This window comes from Sinohyriopsis cumingii, chromosome 16 (assembly GCF_028554795.1).
Source record: "Sinohyriopsis cumingii isolate HCF-2022 chromosome 16, ASM2855479v2, whole genome shotgun sequence".
NCBI classification, from domain to species: domain Eukaryota; kingdom Metazoa; phylum Mollusca; class Bivalvia; order Unionida; family Unionidae; genus Sinohyriopsis; species Sinohyriopsis cumingii.
The window spans coordinates 99251979-99269252 of record NC_142976.1 but is presented as its reverse complement, the minus strand read 5'-3'; the positions used below and the strand labels follow the sequence as shown (position 1 = coordinate 99269252).

General features: G+C 37.4%; 1 protein-coding gene across 2 annotated transcripts in view; it reads left to right on the top strand.

Moving 5' to 3' along the window:
* Nucleotides 1–17274, top strand: part of LOC149781051 (polycystin-1-related protein-like) — a 535051-nt gene that overhangs the window by 75063 nt on the left and 442714 nt on the right. The window lies entirely within an intron of this gene.

The following is a 17274-nucleotide window of genomic DNA, read 5'->3' as shown; positions in this document are numbered from 1 at the left end:
GCGGCCAGTAATAATGGTGGAGGAAGAAGCCGGGAAAACCCCGGGAAGAACCACTGACCCACGAGAAGCTACTGGCAAGCTTTCTCACATACCCACATTGGCCAAATCCTAGACTCGAACCCACGCAGACAGAGGTGAGATGACAGTGATCCGTAATGGAGAGCGCTTTAGACCACTCGGGGCCCCTACTGGCCTTTTGAGCAGACATTTATATGTAATTCTACATAAATGAAACATCAATGATTTTATGTGATTTGCTTCTTCGTTTGTTGGAATTGTGTCCCCTGATTTTACTTTGTATGAGAGCTGTTCTTTCCATCAGGGTCTATTAATTTCTAGCAAAAAATGAAATAAAATTCACCAAATGTTAAGAATGGAAAGTTATATTTACCTGCCAGTATCATGGATGCTTTGATTTTTTTAAAAATAACTTTAGCAAATATTTGTATGCCCCACCATAACAATCATTCTGCCCTTGTCCCCCAGTCCTTAGATATGTTTACCTGTCTGTGCCTCCTTGTTTAAAAGGTGTTTGGCTAGATCAGTTTTAAGTAGTTTGGTGGCAAAGGAAGTTTTAAGTATTTGGGTGGGTATATATGTTCTGTGAATATTATTTTTGCCAATTTCTGTTCTTATTTTGTGGTGTACAAAATCCCTCTTTGTCCAGACAAGGTCTGTTGGCAATCAGGTTAGGTTTGACAAATTTATTTATTTGGTTGCTTTTTATATACAATATATGTCAAGTTTGTGTCTTTAAATTACAAAATTAATGCTTTTCTGTGTCTGAAGTATCAAAATCAACTCGGCTAATTAGATCTTTGAAATAATTCTTACACCTCTGGCTGGCACATCAATTACTTAGGTATAGATCTCTGTATTTGTAATGCTTCAGACACCTTTAGTTTTTGCCAGTGCCCCTTGTGTACCTAGAGTGCATAGAACATGAGCTTAAATTCAGCATTATCAATCCTGGTCCGTGCTAGTGGGTGATTCTGGGTCCATGCTTGTGGGTGATTCCAGGTCCATGCTTGTGGGTGATTCCAGGTCCATGCATATAGGTGATTCCAGGTCCATGCTTGTGGGGTATTCCTGTTCCATGCATGTGGGTGATTCCAGGTCCATGCTTGTGGTGATTCCAGGTCCATGCTTGTGGGTGATTCTGGATCCATCCTTGTTGGTGATTCCGGATCCATGCTAGAGGGTGATTCCAGTGAATTAGTCACCCTTAATACATGGAGAAAATGAAATTGATTTGGCATTACTGACCACCTTTTGGCCATTGAAAGCGTTTGTATTCTGAGTACTGTATCAACTCTTGTGTCTTTTGTTTTTGCTCAAAGAGCAATTCCAAACAATGTGGACATAGTGTTTTCATGTTTTTTGATCAGGTTTGTGTATTCAATGATTAATTATATCTGCAAGATTCCCATTGAAAATTCCTTTATGAAGCTTCAAGAACAGGGTGAAAAATCATGGACTTCCTGCCCAGTCATGAGCAAATTATTTCTGTCTGGTGGTTTGCGGGCTGAGTAGGTTTATGTCTTATTTCATCCTAGAAAGGCAGGAAGAGAGAACTTGTACCTTTGTATCTCTCACCTGTTTTCATCTTGAAAATCTTGTTATTGCTACTCCTCCTAAATGGATGGTCATGAGGTTTTCACCGAAAGACTTCTTTTGATGTCAGTCAGATAGGTCCTAAATAAGATGGTATCCAAGATGTCTGTCAGCAGCCATTTTGAAAATCTTGCTATTGCTGTTCAGTTGAATTGAAATTCATATTCCACAAGAATATTTCTTATAATGTCTAGTTGGTCCTAAGTACAATTGGTGCCTATCTGTTGTCCATTATGGCCACCACAGAAGCCATTTTGAAAATCTTCTTGTCACTTCTCATGAACAAAATGTAATGTTACCATGGGGTTTTCATGATAAAATTTCTTATGTCTTGTTGGTCCTGTGTAAAATTGGTGTCAGTCTGATGTTATATATGATGCCATGTAGACATTTAATATAACTGTGGCCATATTGAAAATTTTCTATTGTTACTTCTCCTGAATGGAAGGTCATATCAATATGGGATTTTCACTAAAAGACTTCTTATGAAGCCTAGTTGTTCCTAAAATCAAAATGGTGCTGATTTCATGTCCAGTATTTCCACTGCAATAGCCATCTTGAAAATTGTGTCACTTCTATGAATGAAATATATCATGGGGTTTTAACCAGGAAAAATTCTTATGCCTTGTTGGTCCTAAATGAAATTGGTGCTGGTCTGATGTCCAGTATGGTGTGATTCTGATGTTCTATATGCCTGTCACAGTATCCATATTGAAACCTTGTTTTCACTATTTCCCCTGACTTCTCATTTGATAACCACAATGGCCATCTTTGAAATCCTGCTATTATTACTTTTCCAGTTATAGTGGCACTGTGCTTTCACCAAGATAAGTCTTTTATGACGGATGTCTAGTTTAAATAGAAATGATGTTAATCAGATGTTGAATAGGGACACCATGGCATCCATGTTGAAAATGGTGTTGAATATGGACACCATGGCATTCATGTTAAAAATGTTGTTGAATATGGACACCATGGCATCCATGTTGAAAATGTTGTTGAATATGGACACCATGGCATTCATGTTGAAAATATTGTTGAATAAGGACACCATGGCATCCATGTTGAAAATGTTGTTGAATATGGACACCATGGCATCCATGTTGAAAATGTTGTTGAATATGGACACCATGGCATCCATATTGAAAATGTTGTTGAATAAGGACACCATGGCATCCATGTTGAAAATGTTGTTGAATATGGACACCATGGCATCCATATTGAAAATGTTGTTGAATATGGACACCATGGCATCCATGTTGAAAATGTTGTTGAATAAGGACACCATGGCATCCATGTTGAAAATGTTGTTGAATATGGACACCATGGCATCCATATTGAAAATGTTGTTGAATAAGGACACAATGGCATTCATGTTGAAAATGTTGTTGAATAAGGACACCATGGCATCCATGTTGAAAATGTTGTTGAATAAGGACACCATGGCATCCATGTTGAAAATGTTGTTGAATAAGGACACCATATCATCCATGTTGAAAATGTTGTTGAATATGGACACCATGGCATCCATGTTGAAAGTGTTGTTGAATATATACACCATGACATCTGTGTTGAAAATGTTGTTGAATAAGGACACCATGGCATCCATGTTGAAAATGTTGTTGAATAACGACACCATGGCATCCATGTTGAAAATGTTGTTGAATAACGACACCATGGCATTCATGTTGAAAATGTTGTTGAATATGGACACCATGGCATTCATCTTGAAAATGATGTTGAATAAGGACACCATGGCATCCATGTTGAAAATGTTGTTGAATAAGGACACCATGGCATCCATGTTGAAAATGTTGTTGAATATGGACACCATGGCATCCATGTTGAAAATGTTGTTGAATATGGACACCATGGCATCCATGTTGAAAATGTTGTTGAATATGGACACCATGGCATCCATGTTGAAAATGTTGTTGAATATGGACACCATGGCATCCATGTTGAAAATGTTGTTGAATATGGACAACATGGCATCCATGTTGAAAATGTTGTTGAATATGGACACCATGGCATCCATGTTGAAAATGTTGTTGAATAAGGACACCATGGCATCCATGTTGAAAATGTTCTTGAATATGGACACCATGGCATTCATGTTGAAAATGTTGTTGAATAAGGACACCATGGCATTCATGTTGAAAATGATGTTGAATAAGGACACCATGGCATCCATGTTGAAAATGTTGTTGAATAAGGACACCATGGCATCCATGTTGAAAATGTTGAATATGGACACCTTGGCATCCATGTTGAAAATGTTGTTAAATAAGGACACCTTGGCATCCATGTTGAAAATGTTGTTGAATAAGGACACCATGGCATCCATGTTGAAAATGTTGAATATGGACACCTTGGCATCCATGTTGAAAATGTTGTTAAATAAGGACACCATGGCATCCATGTTGAAAATGTTGTTGAATAAGGACACTATGGCATCCATGTTGAAAATGTTGAATATGGACACCTTGGCATCCATGTTGAAAATGTTGTTAAATAAGGATACCATAGCATCCATGTTGAAAGTGTTGTTACCATTCAAATGGAGTCACATCAACATGCAGTTTCCACCAGAAGAGTTATTGGTCGTAAATAAACATTGTGCCAAGATGACATCCAAGATTCCACTATAGCAGTTAATGTGAAAATCTTGTTACATCTGAAGAACATGAAAGATTGTTTCAACACTCAGCAGTTAAATGGAAGAAATGGTCTTATCTTGAAATCCTGGAATTTCTTTTGGGCTAGTAGTCCCTTCAAGGGATGCTTTTTGTATATCTTGGTCCATCTGTTGCTAGTTTCGTTTCCACATATTAACTGTGTTGTTCACCATCTACAGTTAATCAACTTTGTGGATGATTTGCAGTTTGGGTAAGGGGGAACCTTCTTGGTTTTAGGATCAGCATTTCAAAGGTCAAGTTTACTGTGAAAGAAAACAAAAAGTGGTTTCTGCACAATAACTTGATTTCTCCACCATCTACAGTTATGAAACTCTGTGAATGGGAACCCTATCAATTTAGGTATTAGCAGGTCAAGGTCATTTTCATGAAACAAAAAATATGGGTTTTGCTCAAGTTCTCCATCATATAGTTTTGAAACTGGATAGCTTGCACTTGGGGTGAGGAAAAACCATATAGATGTCAAGGCCAAAATGTCAAAGGTCTAGGTCATTGTCATGAAACAAAAAATATGGGTTTTGCTCAGTAATTCAAGTTTTCCATCATATACAGTTTTGAAACTGTTGATAGCTTTCACTTGGGGTGAGGAAAAACCATATAGATGTCAAGGCCAAAATGTCAAAGGTCTAGGTCATTGACTGAAAGAAAAAGAAAATGTCAGTGCAATAACATTAGTTCATCACCACATACATGGACCAAGTATTGTAGATGGCTTACATTTGAGAGTCAGGATTAAGTATATTGATTTTGTGGTCACTGACTAAATGAAGAAAAATGGTTTCTGCAGAAAAAGCTTCAGTTATCTACATATATTACTTGTAAAGATGTGGTGGGCTTATTAATGTGGTGTTCATGGGACTCTTGTTTTGGAGACTTTTTTTTAATACGTGTTCTCACAGTCCTTAAGTAACCTTTTCATCAAGTTTGTCATGTGTCTGATTCCTGAATTGATTACATTTGTATATTATCTTTACATTACAGGGCTTGATAACCTGTCTTTAGTTGAACATGGAGGTATTATATTTTCAGGGTATCACTTTCACCTGTACCTTGTAACTGTCCACTTTTCCCATCAGTCTTGTTTTCTTGTTCAGCTGTTTTGGACATGTTATTGATTGGGACTTCACAAACATGAAAACAAATCCCAGATGTTTTTCTTGGGATTTCAAGGAACACCTTATTTTATGTGACAGGTACAAGATGCAGTTTCTACTGTCCTAAATGACGTACATGGCCACAGATATTTGCCCCAGGTGAGGGGAGGAGAAAGCTCTTGTTCTGAAATTACTAAAGTTGGTTATGGGAAACAACTTAAAAAGATGTGGTTTAAAAGCCTGTGAAAACAGCACTGTTTACAAAAGATGTAAGGTCCATAAAGTAGCTGTTACTCCTGCATTGAAAGGATTACAGATAAAAATATTTTCATGAATTTCTTAATTTCTGTATTTATGCTTATGTGACTATATGAAATTTGTCTTAATTTGTCCCTAGAGAAATGCAGTATTAATAATTGATATTGGTTTGCACTGAAAGTGGTTGCCATGACTCATTGGTTCTGAATGATATTGAATTGATTCGGGCACATCTGCATGCTGTGGGCTGATCAATTTCTTTATTTTATTGATATTGTTACATGATGTGAATATTGAAGAAGTGGAGAAAGGCTTTTCTGGAATGTATTCAATGCAATTAATGTCAGTTTACCATTGAATTGAACATTTTGTAATGAATACAGATGTATTCACTGATCTACAAAATGGTGTGCACATATTTAAAGAAAATGTGTTTTGCTAAAAGGTACAGAGACCGACTTTTAAAAATTTCAGTTTAAGAATAGGAAAGCCTAGTAAATTTTCAAACTATTTTCAGTTTTAGTACAGTAAAACCTGTGTTGAGAGACCACTGCTATGAGAGACCACCTGTTTCGAGAGACCAGGTTCTCCATGTACAGATTTATTGATTATAAAGTGTTATGAGGTTGGAGGTTATCAAATATTTAATTAGAGTATTTTTCTCATGAACTCCCCCATTACACTGTAGACAGTAGGTCACCAGTTCACATCTTTGCCTTACAACAGGTTGTTTGTTGCCAGGAAAGTATATCATTTATAAAACTTCATTGGGAAGTGTGCTCTTTGTTGTCACTTGGGTGATACCAACAAGTCTTAATTGCATTTTAGGAATTTCAACCTTTGAACCTGTTCTCTGATTCATCTTGCATGTAACATATTATGTATACTCACTTATAAGTTTAGTCAAACTGTAAATTGCATAGACCCAGATTAGACTAATGAGGTCTTTTCCACCTTTTTTCTGACCTAACTGGTAGAGAAAAATGATATGACGACATGATCCATTATGGAAGATCTGCTTATTAGACATGTGGATTATTATCAGGCAGCTTGCCTCTAAATAGTAAATTTATTTTGACTTTTTTTGTTGTCCTGATGGTAAGTGTATTCCATGGCCTTAAATCTTTTAGAACTCTCAGTTTGTTGTATTAATCCCTATCAGAACAGAACACCTGTGTATTCAGTGCCTCTTGATATAGGACTCAAACTACTGACACATATGTGAAAAACAGCGTCACATTGTAACTGTCAAGTGAAGCCTATGCCACTGGGAACTGACCAATGCCTGGGACAGTTAGGACCAGTGCCTGGGACAGTTAGGACCAATGCCTGGGACAGTTAGGACCTTTTGCTCATGCCATAGGGTGATGCTACTTTTCATGCATTTGTCAGCAATTCAGAATTGAGGTCAGCATCCACTGATTACACAGATGTTCTGTTCTGACGGTGCCAGTAGCTTCTCGTGGGTTGGTGGTTCTTTTTGGGGTTTTCCCGGGTTCTTCCTCCACCAATAATACTGGCCGCCATGTATAGCCTATCGTGTGCTGAAAAATGGCATTAAACCCCACAACAAGAACAACTGTTCTGACAGGGATGAATAATGTACTAAAAAGTGATTGAGTGATCTTAATTTAACTAATGGCGTTTTATCACTTGAGAGACAAACTTTTTATAGGATAAAAGTTGGTTAATAGGTTTATATTATTATATGCTCACTTTTTTCTCTCTGTTAACTTTACATTGTCAGAATCATTCAGTATTTTACAATATTACACACCTTCATATTGCTCTCGCATGCAGAATGCGTGTGCCCAATAGTGTATTACTTTGTAAACAAATCATGTACACTCGTGTAGCAGATGCTTTACGTTTTGGTTGATTAAATTTGTTTCTGAATGAACTAGAGCAGATGTTTTGTGGACTGCCTGATACCAGCTGCTTTGCTACATTCCGCACTAACTTTTTTTATACAATATTTCTGAATTTGGTGATAGATGCCAGATTTCATAAAATTGGTGGATATTTAACTCATTCGGCCCCAGCACTGTTTTTCAGTATCTCTGCTGCTATGCCTCAGAAGCACATAGCTGAGTCTAGCTGCTTGAGCCCCATAGTTTTTACCTGTTTGAAAACATCGTGCACATGCATTCACTCTTACCTTAATTTCCCTTCTTATATCCAGTTAAAATCCACGAAATTTTCACCATTTATTTCAAATTAATTTCTCAACACATTGATGTAATTTTTTCCCTATTTGTCGAAGTCTTTCATAACTTATTTATACAGTATTTACAAAATTATGTGCAATGTTTATCCGTAAGAACTCCATCATCATCGCTGTCAGCATCCTCATCTTCGGACGATTCAATCTCAGAAACTTCTATGTCCGAATCAAAATCTCACAAAATATCCAACTGCCGAATATATCTTTCCTCAGCTTGCTCAATATTTTCAAGATCAACCCGAGAAACTCCACATTTTTGCTGCCATCAAAAATCACTCTTCCGTCCATCATCATTTACGATTTTTCATGAACAGAACACGTGTAGTTAAACCGCTCTCAAACTTTAGCCTTTGGCTTCTGAACAATTCAAATTTCAACAAATGAAAGTAAAATCATTTCTGATTGGTTTAATAGTTGTTTAGTTCTTGGAATAAACTATTTCTAACCAATCAGAGACGTTGTATCTAACACACATTCATCACGCCTGGAGATGGGATCGGCCATTGAATGCAGTAAACAATTCACGACTACAGGCGGGATCGGCCAATGAATGCAGAAACCGGATCACGCCTACAGTCGGGATTGGGGCCGAATGAGTTAAAAAATAATTTGCAAGTTACAAGGCATAAACTGCCTCCTTTAGCTGGTAATAAGAATGGCAAAAAATATACTTAAAGTTTTACATCCTGAATTTCCTCAAAATATACTTTTTAGTTCTGCAAATCCTAAATTCATGAGCCATGTCATGGGTTCTCAAGCTTGATTGTGCATTTTGAAATTGTACTGTAATTTTGACTATATTCCAAGTGCAATTACATCCTTCTTACTGCACTCAAAATGAAATAAACATTATATTCCATAGCATCTTTTTGATAATTGAAATTGAATGACTTCATATTTTTCCCACATTATGATTTCAAACATTCAATGGCAGAACAGAAACAAACTTGTAGATGTCAAGACCTGCTCTGTTGCTGCTAAAATCCAATGTACTTCATGTAGAATTGGCACATAAATCCAGTCCATAATCATGAAATATTGTAGAAACGACAAAAATGGCAAAATCTGTTCATTCCAGATCAAATGGAAAAGTTGTTGCAATGCACATTCATTTGCATTATGACTCCAAATTTCAATTTTAAGTAGACCAGAATGCCATTTTCTTTTGAAAGTTATGTCTAGCATGCGCCTAAGTTCATATTTATCTGGGTGGAGTTAAGTTGTGCATTAATAATGTTGTTGTGTAATGATGAATCTGCACTTGTGTATTTAGTTTTGGAATACGGCATAGATTCAGTTACTTTGTTTCGTGTAGTTGTTGTTGTTGTTGTTGTTATAGGGTTTAACGCCATTTTTCAGCACAAGATAGGCTATACATGGCGGCCAGTATTAATGGTGGAGGAAGAACCGGGAAAACCCCGGAAAGAACCACCGACCCATGAGAAGCTACCGGCAAGCTTTCTCACATATCCACATTTTCCGAGCCTTGGACTCGAACCCACGCAGACAGAGGTGAGATGGCAGTGATCCGTGACGGACAGCGCTTTAGACCACTCGGCCACTCGGGGCCCCGTTTCGTGTAGTGTATTTTTATTTACATAATTAAGCCTTAGGCAGAATAAGAAAAAAAGCATATAAAAAAGGTTACTTGTTTTGTCAGATTGATATACTGCACTCTCAAGGTCGTGCAGTAGTCCATCCGAAAACTCGTTCATATTTTCCCATACAAATGCAGTAAGCTATAATTGTTGATCATTGTTGAATATTATTTGGAGTGCATAATTGTATGATCTGAATATTGACTGATGAGATTTTAATCAAACTGTAACAATTACAGACAGAGTATGAATAGAAAGTGACCAGGTTTTGAAATGATAAATGTTTTTTTTGGTTACAATGTATGCATGAATGGAAATGATCAATTGAAAACACTGTTCTGCATGTGATTGGCTGTACATGATGTCCAATATATTTGGTAGTGGAGGAACCCATGAAGACCCTGGAAAGAACCACTGATCCACAGGGAGATGTGAGTGATCTTTATGAAATTGCCCTGTTTCACCATAATGCAAGGAATGATTATGTACACAGTATACCTTTCTACAGAAGGGCATATAGGAATTTTATTTCCACACAGACACAGGTTGAAATATGAACTGTTGACCCCCTAGACAATGAGCTGGGTCAACATCCATGTAAAGCATGCACAATAAGCTCTAACATGATTTTGTTCAAATACCACTTTATGTGATGTATATACTTACATGAGAAAAGAGCTAGTTAACTCATTAAGCCCAGCTCAGCCTGTAGGCGTGACGAGGTTGTACCCTACTTCTTAACTCTTTAGCGTCAAGGTCATGTAAGATACACCAAAGTGTGTGGTATTACAGAAAAGTAGACAGATGTAGTTCTACAATGATACCAGATAATCTGGACTTTCTCCTTGCATTACAAAATATGGAGGGAAAAACATAACTTTTGAAACCCAATTATTTATACCCCAAAAATTGTTGGTTGTTGGATCCAAATTTTGTGTTTGGAATTTAGACATTTTGGGCCTGAGATCTAAGACACACTGGTCTGAACTATATACAGGACAGGTTAAGCTTTGCAGAAAATATGATAATTTTGAGATTTCAAGTAAAATGTAGCAGGACATGAAAATGATGGGTCCAGTAAGCAAAAATCAAATAATAAAGAACTCCATCTTTTACCTTTCTGCAAATGCATGAACAAAATGGCCTGTTTGGATGAAGTCTAAAGCATTTAGCATCTATAAGAATTGTTTACATTGTTACATATCTCTACAACTCAAATTGTAATTGCTATTGTGAATCAGAGAGCTTTCCGGCAAGCCATCTATGCAGTGTAGCTATACACAGAATACACATAGTGTTATTTCTACTTTACATGGTGGAAACCATTGATTGAAAACACAAGGCAAGTGAACCCCTGCTGCTGGCACATTGCACATCCTTTATTAAGTGAAATGGCCAAGAGAATAAAATAGCTATATTCCAATTGTTCGACAGAAATAAAACATACACCATGGGTAATGCTGTTCACTGCAAATGGAAGCATACACCATGGGTAATGCTGTTCACTGCAAATGGAAGCATACACCATGGGTAATGCTGTTCACTGAAAATGGAAGCATACACCATGGGTAATGCTATTCACTGAAAATGGAAGCATACACCCTAGGTAATGCTGTTCACTGCAAATGGAAGCATACACCAAGGGTAATGCTGTTCACTGAAAATGGAAGCATACACCATGGGTAATGCTGTTCACTGCAAATGGAAGCATACACCATGGGTAATGATGTTCACTGCAAATGGAAGCATACACCATGGGTAATGCTGTTCACTGAAAATGGAAGCATACACCATGGGTAATAGTGTTCACTGAAAATGGAAGCATACACCATGGGTAATGCTGTTTACTGCAAATGGAAGCATACACCATGGGTAATGCTGTTCACTGAAAATGGAAGCATACACCATGGGTAATGCTGTTCACTGCAAATGGAAGCATACACCATGGGTAATGCTGTTCACTGCAAATGGAAACATACACCATCAGTAATGCTGTTCACCACAAATGGAAACATACACCATAGGTAATGCTGTTCACCGCAAATGGAAACATACACCATGGGTAATGCTGTACACTGCAAATGGAAACATACACCATAAGTAATGCTGTTCACTGCAAATAGAAACATACACCATAAGGAATGCTGTTCACTGCAAATGGAAACATACACCATGGGAAACATACACCATGGGTAATGCTGTTCACTGCAAATGGAAACATACACCATGGGTAAATCTGTTCACTGCAAATGGAAACATACACCATAGGTAATGCAGTTCACTGCAAATGGAAACATACACCATAGGTAATGCTGTTCACTGAAAATGAAAGCATACACCATGGGTAATGCTGTTCACTGCAAATGGAAGCATACACCATGGGTAATGATGTTCACTGCAAATGGAAGCATACACCATGGGTAATGCTGTTCACTGCAAATGGAAGCATACACCATGGGTAATGCTGTTCACTGAAAATGGAAGCATACACCATGGGTAATGCTGTTTACTGCAAATGGAAGCATACACCATGGGTAATGCTGTTCACTGCAAATGGAAGCATACACCATGGGTAATGCTGTTCACTGCAAATGGAAGCATACGCCATGGGTAATGCTGTTCACTGCAAATGGAAGCATACACCATGGGTAATGCTGTTCACTGCAAATGGAAGCATACACCATGGGTAATGCTGTTCACTGCAAATGGAAACATACACCATCAGTAATGCTATTCACTGAAAATGGAAGCATACACCATAGGTAATGCTGTTCACTGAAAATGGAAGCATACACCAAGGGTAATGCTGTTCATTGAAAATGGAAGCATACACCATGGGTAATGCTGTTCACTGCAAATGGAAGCATACACCATGGGTAATGATGTTCACTGCAAATGGAAGCATACACCATGGGTAATGCTGTTCACTGAAAATGGAAGCATACACCATGGGTAATAGTGTTCACTGAAAATGGAAGCATACACCATGGGTAATGCTGTTCACTGCAAATGGAAGCATACACCATGGGTAATGCTGTTCACTGAAAATGGAAGCATACACCATGGGTAATGCTGTTCACTGCAAATGGAAGCATACACTATGGGTAATGCTGTTCACTGCAAATGGAAACATACACCATCAGTAATGCTGTTCACCAAAAATGGAAACATACACCATAGGTAATGCTGTTCATCGCAAATGGAAACATACACCATGGATAATGCTGTTCACTGCAAATGGAAACATACACCATGGGTAATGATGTTCACTGCAAATGGAAACATACACCATGGGAAACATACACCATGGGTAATGCTGTTCACTGCAAATGGAAACATACACCATGGGTAATGCTGTTCACTGCAAATGGAAACATGCACCATAGGTAATGCTGTTCACTGCAAATGGAAACATACACCATAGGTAATGCTGTTCACTGAAAATGAAAGCATACACCATGGGTAATGCTGTTCTCTGCAAATGGAAGCATACACCATGGGTAATGATCTTCACTGCAAATGGAAGCATACACCATGGGTAATGCTGTTCATTGCAAATGGAAGCATACACCATGGGTAATGCTGTTCACTGAAAATGGAAGCATACACCATGGGTAATGCTGTTCACTGCAAATGGAAGCATACACCATGGGTAATGCTGTTCACTGCAAATGGAAGCATACACCATGGGTAATGCTGTTCACTGAAAATGGAAGCATACACCATGGGTAATGCTGTTCACTGCAAATGGAAGCATACACCATGGGTAATGCTGTTCACTGCAAATGGAAACATACACCATCAGTAATGCTGTTCACCACAAATGGAAACATACACCATAGGTAATGCTGTTCACCGCAAATGGAAACATATACCATGGGTAATGCTATTCACTGAAAATGGAAGCATACACCATGGGTAATGCTATTCACTGAAAATGGAAGCATACACCATAGGTAATGCTGTTCACTGAAAATGGAAGCATACACCAAGTGTAATACTGTTCACTGAAAATGGAAGCATACACCATGGGTAATGCTGTTCACTGCAAATGGAAGCATACACCATGGGTAATGATGTTCACTGCAAATGGAAGCATACACCATGGGTAATGCTGTTCACTGAAAATGGAAGCATACACCATGGGTAATAGTGTTCACTGAAAATGGAAGCATACACCATGGGTAATGCTGTTCACTGCAAATGGAAGCATACACCATGGGTAATGCTGTTCACTGAAAATGGAAGCATACACCATGGGTAATGCTGTTCACTGCAAATGGAAGCATACACCATGGGTAATGCTGTTCACTGCAAATGGGAGCATACACCATGTGTAATGCTGTTCACTGAAAATGAAAGCATACACCATGGGTAATGCTGTTCACAGCAAAATAAAAATGCACCATAGGTAATGCTTTTCACTGAAAATGAAAGCATACACCATGGGTAATGCTGTTCACAGCAAAATAAAAATACACCATAGGTAATGCTGTTCACTGAAAATGAAAGCATACACCATGGGTAATGCTGTTCACTGAAAATGGAAGCATACACCATGGGTAATGCTGTTCACTGCAACAGGATCCATACTGTATTTACATACAGATGTATACATTGGAAACTCTGCACACAATTCAGTTTCACAAATTGTGGGATGAGTTTGATCATGAACAGAATATTAATATTAATGAGGTATTTTGTATTTTGATTAATGAGGTATTTTGCATTTTGATTAATGAGGTATTTTGTATACAGTTGGCTAATGTGCTTGTTGTTTTTGTTGTTATGGCGTTTAACGCCATTTTTCAGCTCAAAATAGGCCATACATGGCAGCCAGTTGAAATGGTGGGAGAAGAACCTGGGAAAACCCTGGAAAGAACCACCGACCCACGAGAAGCTACTGGCAAGGCTTCTCACGTACCCACACTGGCCAAGCCGGAGAATAGAACCCATGCAGACAGAAGTGAGATGGCAGTGATCCGTAATGGTGAGCGCTTCAGACCACTCGGCCACTTAGGGCCCCTGGCTGATCTTATGATTCTGGTGATTGAATTTCAATTAGAATTTGCTTCAACTTGGTTGATAAGCTGCCATTATTACGGTATTGTCTTCGACAGGTTTTAGAATAAGTGTGATTAGTGCATATCAATGAGATGTTTTTTGTATCTGATTGGCGGAGCATGTTATTTCGCATGATGATTTTGTATCTCTCATGATGATTTTGCATCTGAATTGGTTGGGCTTTTTACGTATCTTGATGATTTTGCATCTGATTGGTTGGACTTGTTAACTCTCTAGATGATTTTGCATCTGATTGGCTGAGCTTGTTACTTCTCTTGATGATTTTGTATCTGATTGGCTGAGCTTGTTACCTCTCTTGATGATTTTGTATCTGATTGGCTGAGCTTGTTACAATGATTTTGCATCTGATTGGTTGAGCTTGTTACCTCTCTTGATGATTTTGTATCTGATTGGCTGACTTGTTACCTCTTTGGATGATTTTGCATGTGATTGGCTGAGCTTGTTACCTCTCATGATGATTTTGTATCTGATTGGCTTAGCTTGTTACAGTGATTTTGAATCTGATTGGCTGAGCTTGTTACCTCTCATGATGATTTTGCATCTGATTGGTTGGGCTTGTAAACTCTCTATGAATTTGTATCTGATTGGCTGAGCTTGTTACCTCTCTAGATGACTTTGCTTCTGACTGGTTGGGCCTGTTAACTCTCTGTATGATTTTGCATCTGATTGTCTGAGCTTGTTCTAGATCTAGAGGCTGTTTCTCATCCAGTTTTTGGTACAATTTGTAAATATGTTACATCATCAAGTTCTTGGATGAATAGATTATCTGCAAGAGACTGTGCATTTATCTTAAGTTTTCAGTCTGAAGACTTGACCTGATGTAAAGTTTGGAACATAGTTTACATGGGTTGCTATCTTAGAATATAACTCAAGTCCTCTTAACAATTGGCATTTGTTATGCAAGTCAGGTGAGTGATGTTAGACCCACATGATGGTCTTGTTTATTTTATCATTGAGATTTGACAGTGTTATAATTTGGAGAGTGATACTTTAAATCACATAATAGTTTTGTACAAAAGATTTTAATGAATTGAATGAATGAACTAAACCTTTACTACAAATGTGTAAATTTAAAAAAATAAATTATGATGTATATTCTTGAATACTTGAAATTATTATTGGTCACCATTTTCATAAGCACCATGTTTTGCCACAATAGCGAATGTGTAGATGCAACATGGATGTTGATTTTTAAGAAATAATGACCTATGTGATTGATGTTTTCTCCTTAATTTTATTGGAACATTCCTCATTGTTGGCGGTGATTCTTGTTACTTTTAGTTTTGATGTCTAGTGTGTATAATACACCTAACATTTATTTTGATAGTCTAAAACCAATACCTTTGAAAATTGATATTTGTATTCATCTGAAACTTGCCAAAAATTGTATTTATTTTTATGCTGAAATTGAAAATTTACAAGCATATGAATTTAACTAAAATGTTTAGTTGATTGTATTATTTACATTGAGTGTTGTTCTACTTAGTGTGTTATTGGCTTTAAAACTTCTCATGGTCTCAGTGTAATAATATTTATTAAGGACACCTGTGAGGATGGTCATTTGCCTTGTAGCATATGCATACTTGGCATGCATGAAACTTGGAAAACAAATTATCTTGGGATACAGCCAATAAATAGACTGAAAAAACAATTTGCATAATTGAATTTTAAACAGACAGACAGCTTTGGAAGATACCTTTGAAGTAGTAAATTCATGGTAGGATTTAAAGAAATAGAAGGACATAAAATGGCTTGTTATTTGAAGCAGGAGTGTTGCTAAATATAGTTTAAAATATTGACAAAGACATTTAAAGAGAAGATGACAGTATATGAAGCATTTTTAATGGAATATATCAAGGTGTAGACACAGACTTCAGCATAATGAGTGAAGTCATCTCTTTAAGATGGAGACTTCAGCATAATGAGTGAAGTCATCTCTTTAAAACACAGACTTAAACATAATGAGTGAAGTCATCTAAAGAAGACACGGACTTTAGCATAATGAGTGAAGTCATCTCTTTAAGATGGAGACTTAAGCATAATGAGTGAAGACATCTCTTTAAGATGGAGACCAGCATGAGTGAAGTCATCTCTTTAAGACACAGACTTCAACATAACGAATGAAGTCGTCTCTTTAAGACACATACTTCAGCATAATGAATGAAGTCATCTCTTTAAGACACGGACTTCAGCATAATGAGTGAAGTCATCTCTTTAAGACACAGACTTCAGCATAATGAGTGAAGTTGTCTCTTTAAGACATGGACTTCAACATAACGGGTGAAGTCATCTCTTTAAGACACATACTTCAGCATAATGAGTGAAGTCATCTCTTTAAGACACGGACTTCAGCATAATGAGTGAAGTCATCTCTTTAAGACATGGACTTCAGCATAATGAGTGAAGTCATCTCTTTAAGACAGTCTTCAACATAATGAGTGAAGTCATCTCTTTAAGACACAGACTTCAGCATAATGAGTGAAGTCATCTCTTTAAGACACAGACTTAAGCATAATGGGTGAAGTCATCTCTTTAAGACACAGTTTTCAACATAATGAGTGAAGTCATCTCTTTAAGACACAGACTTCAGCATAATGAGTGAAGTCATCTCTTTAAGACACAGACTTTAGCATAATGAGTGAAGTCATCTCTTTAAGATGGAGACTTCAGCATAATGAGTGAAATCATCTCTTTAAGATCTCCTT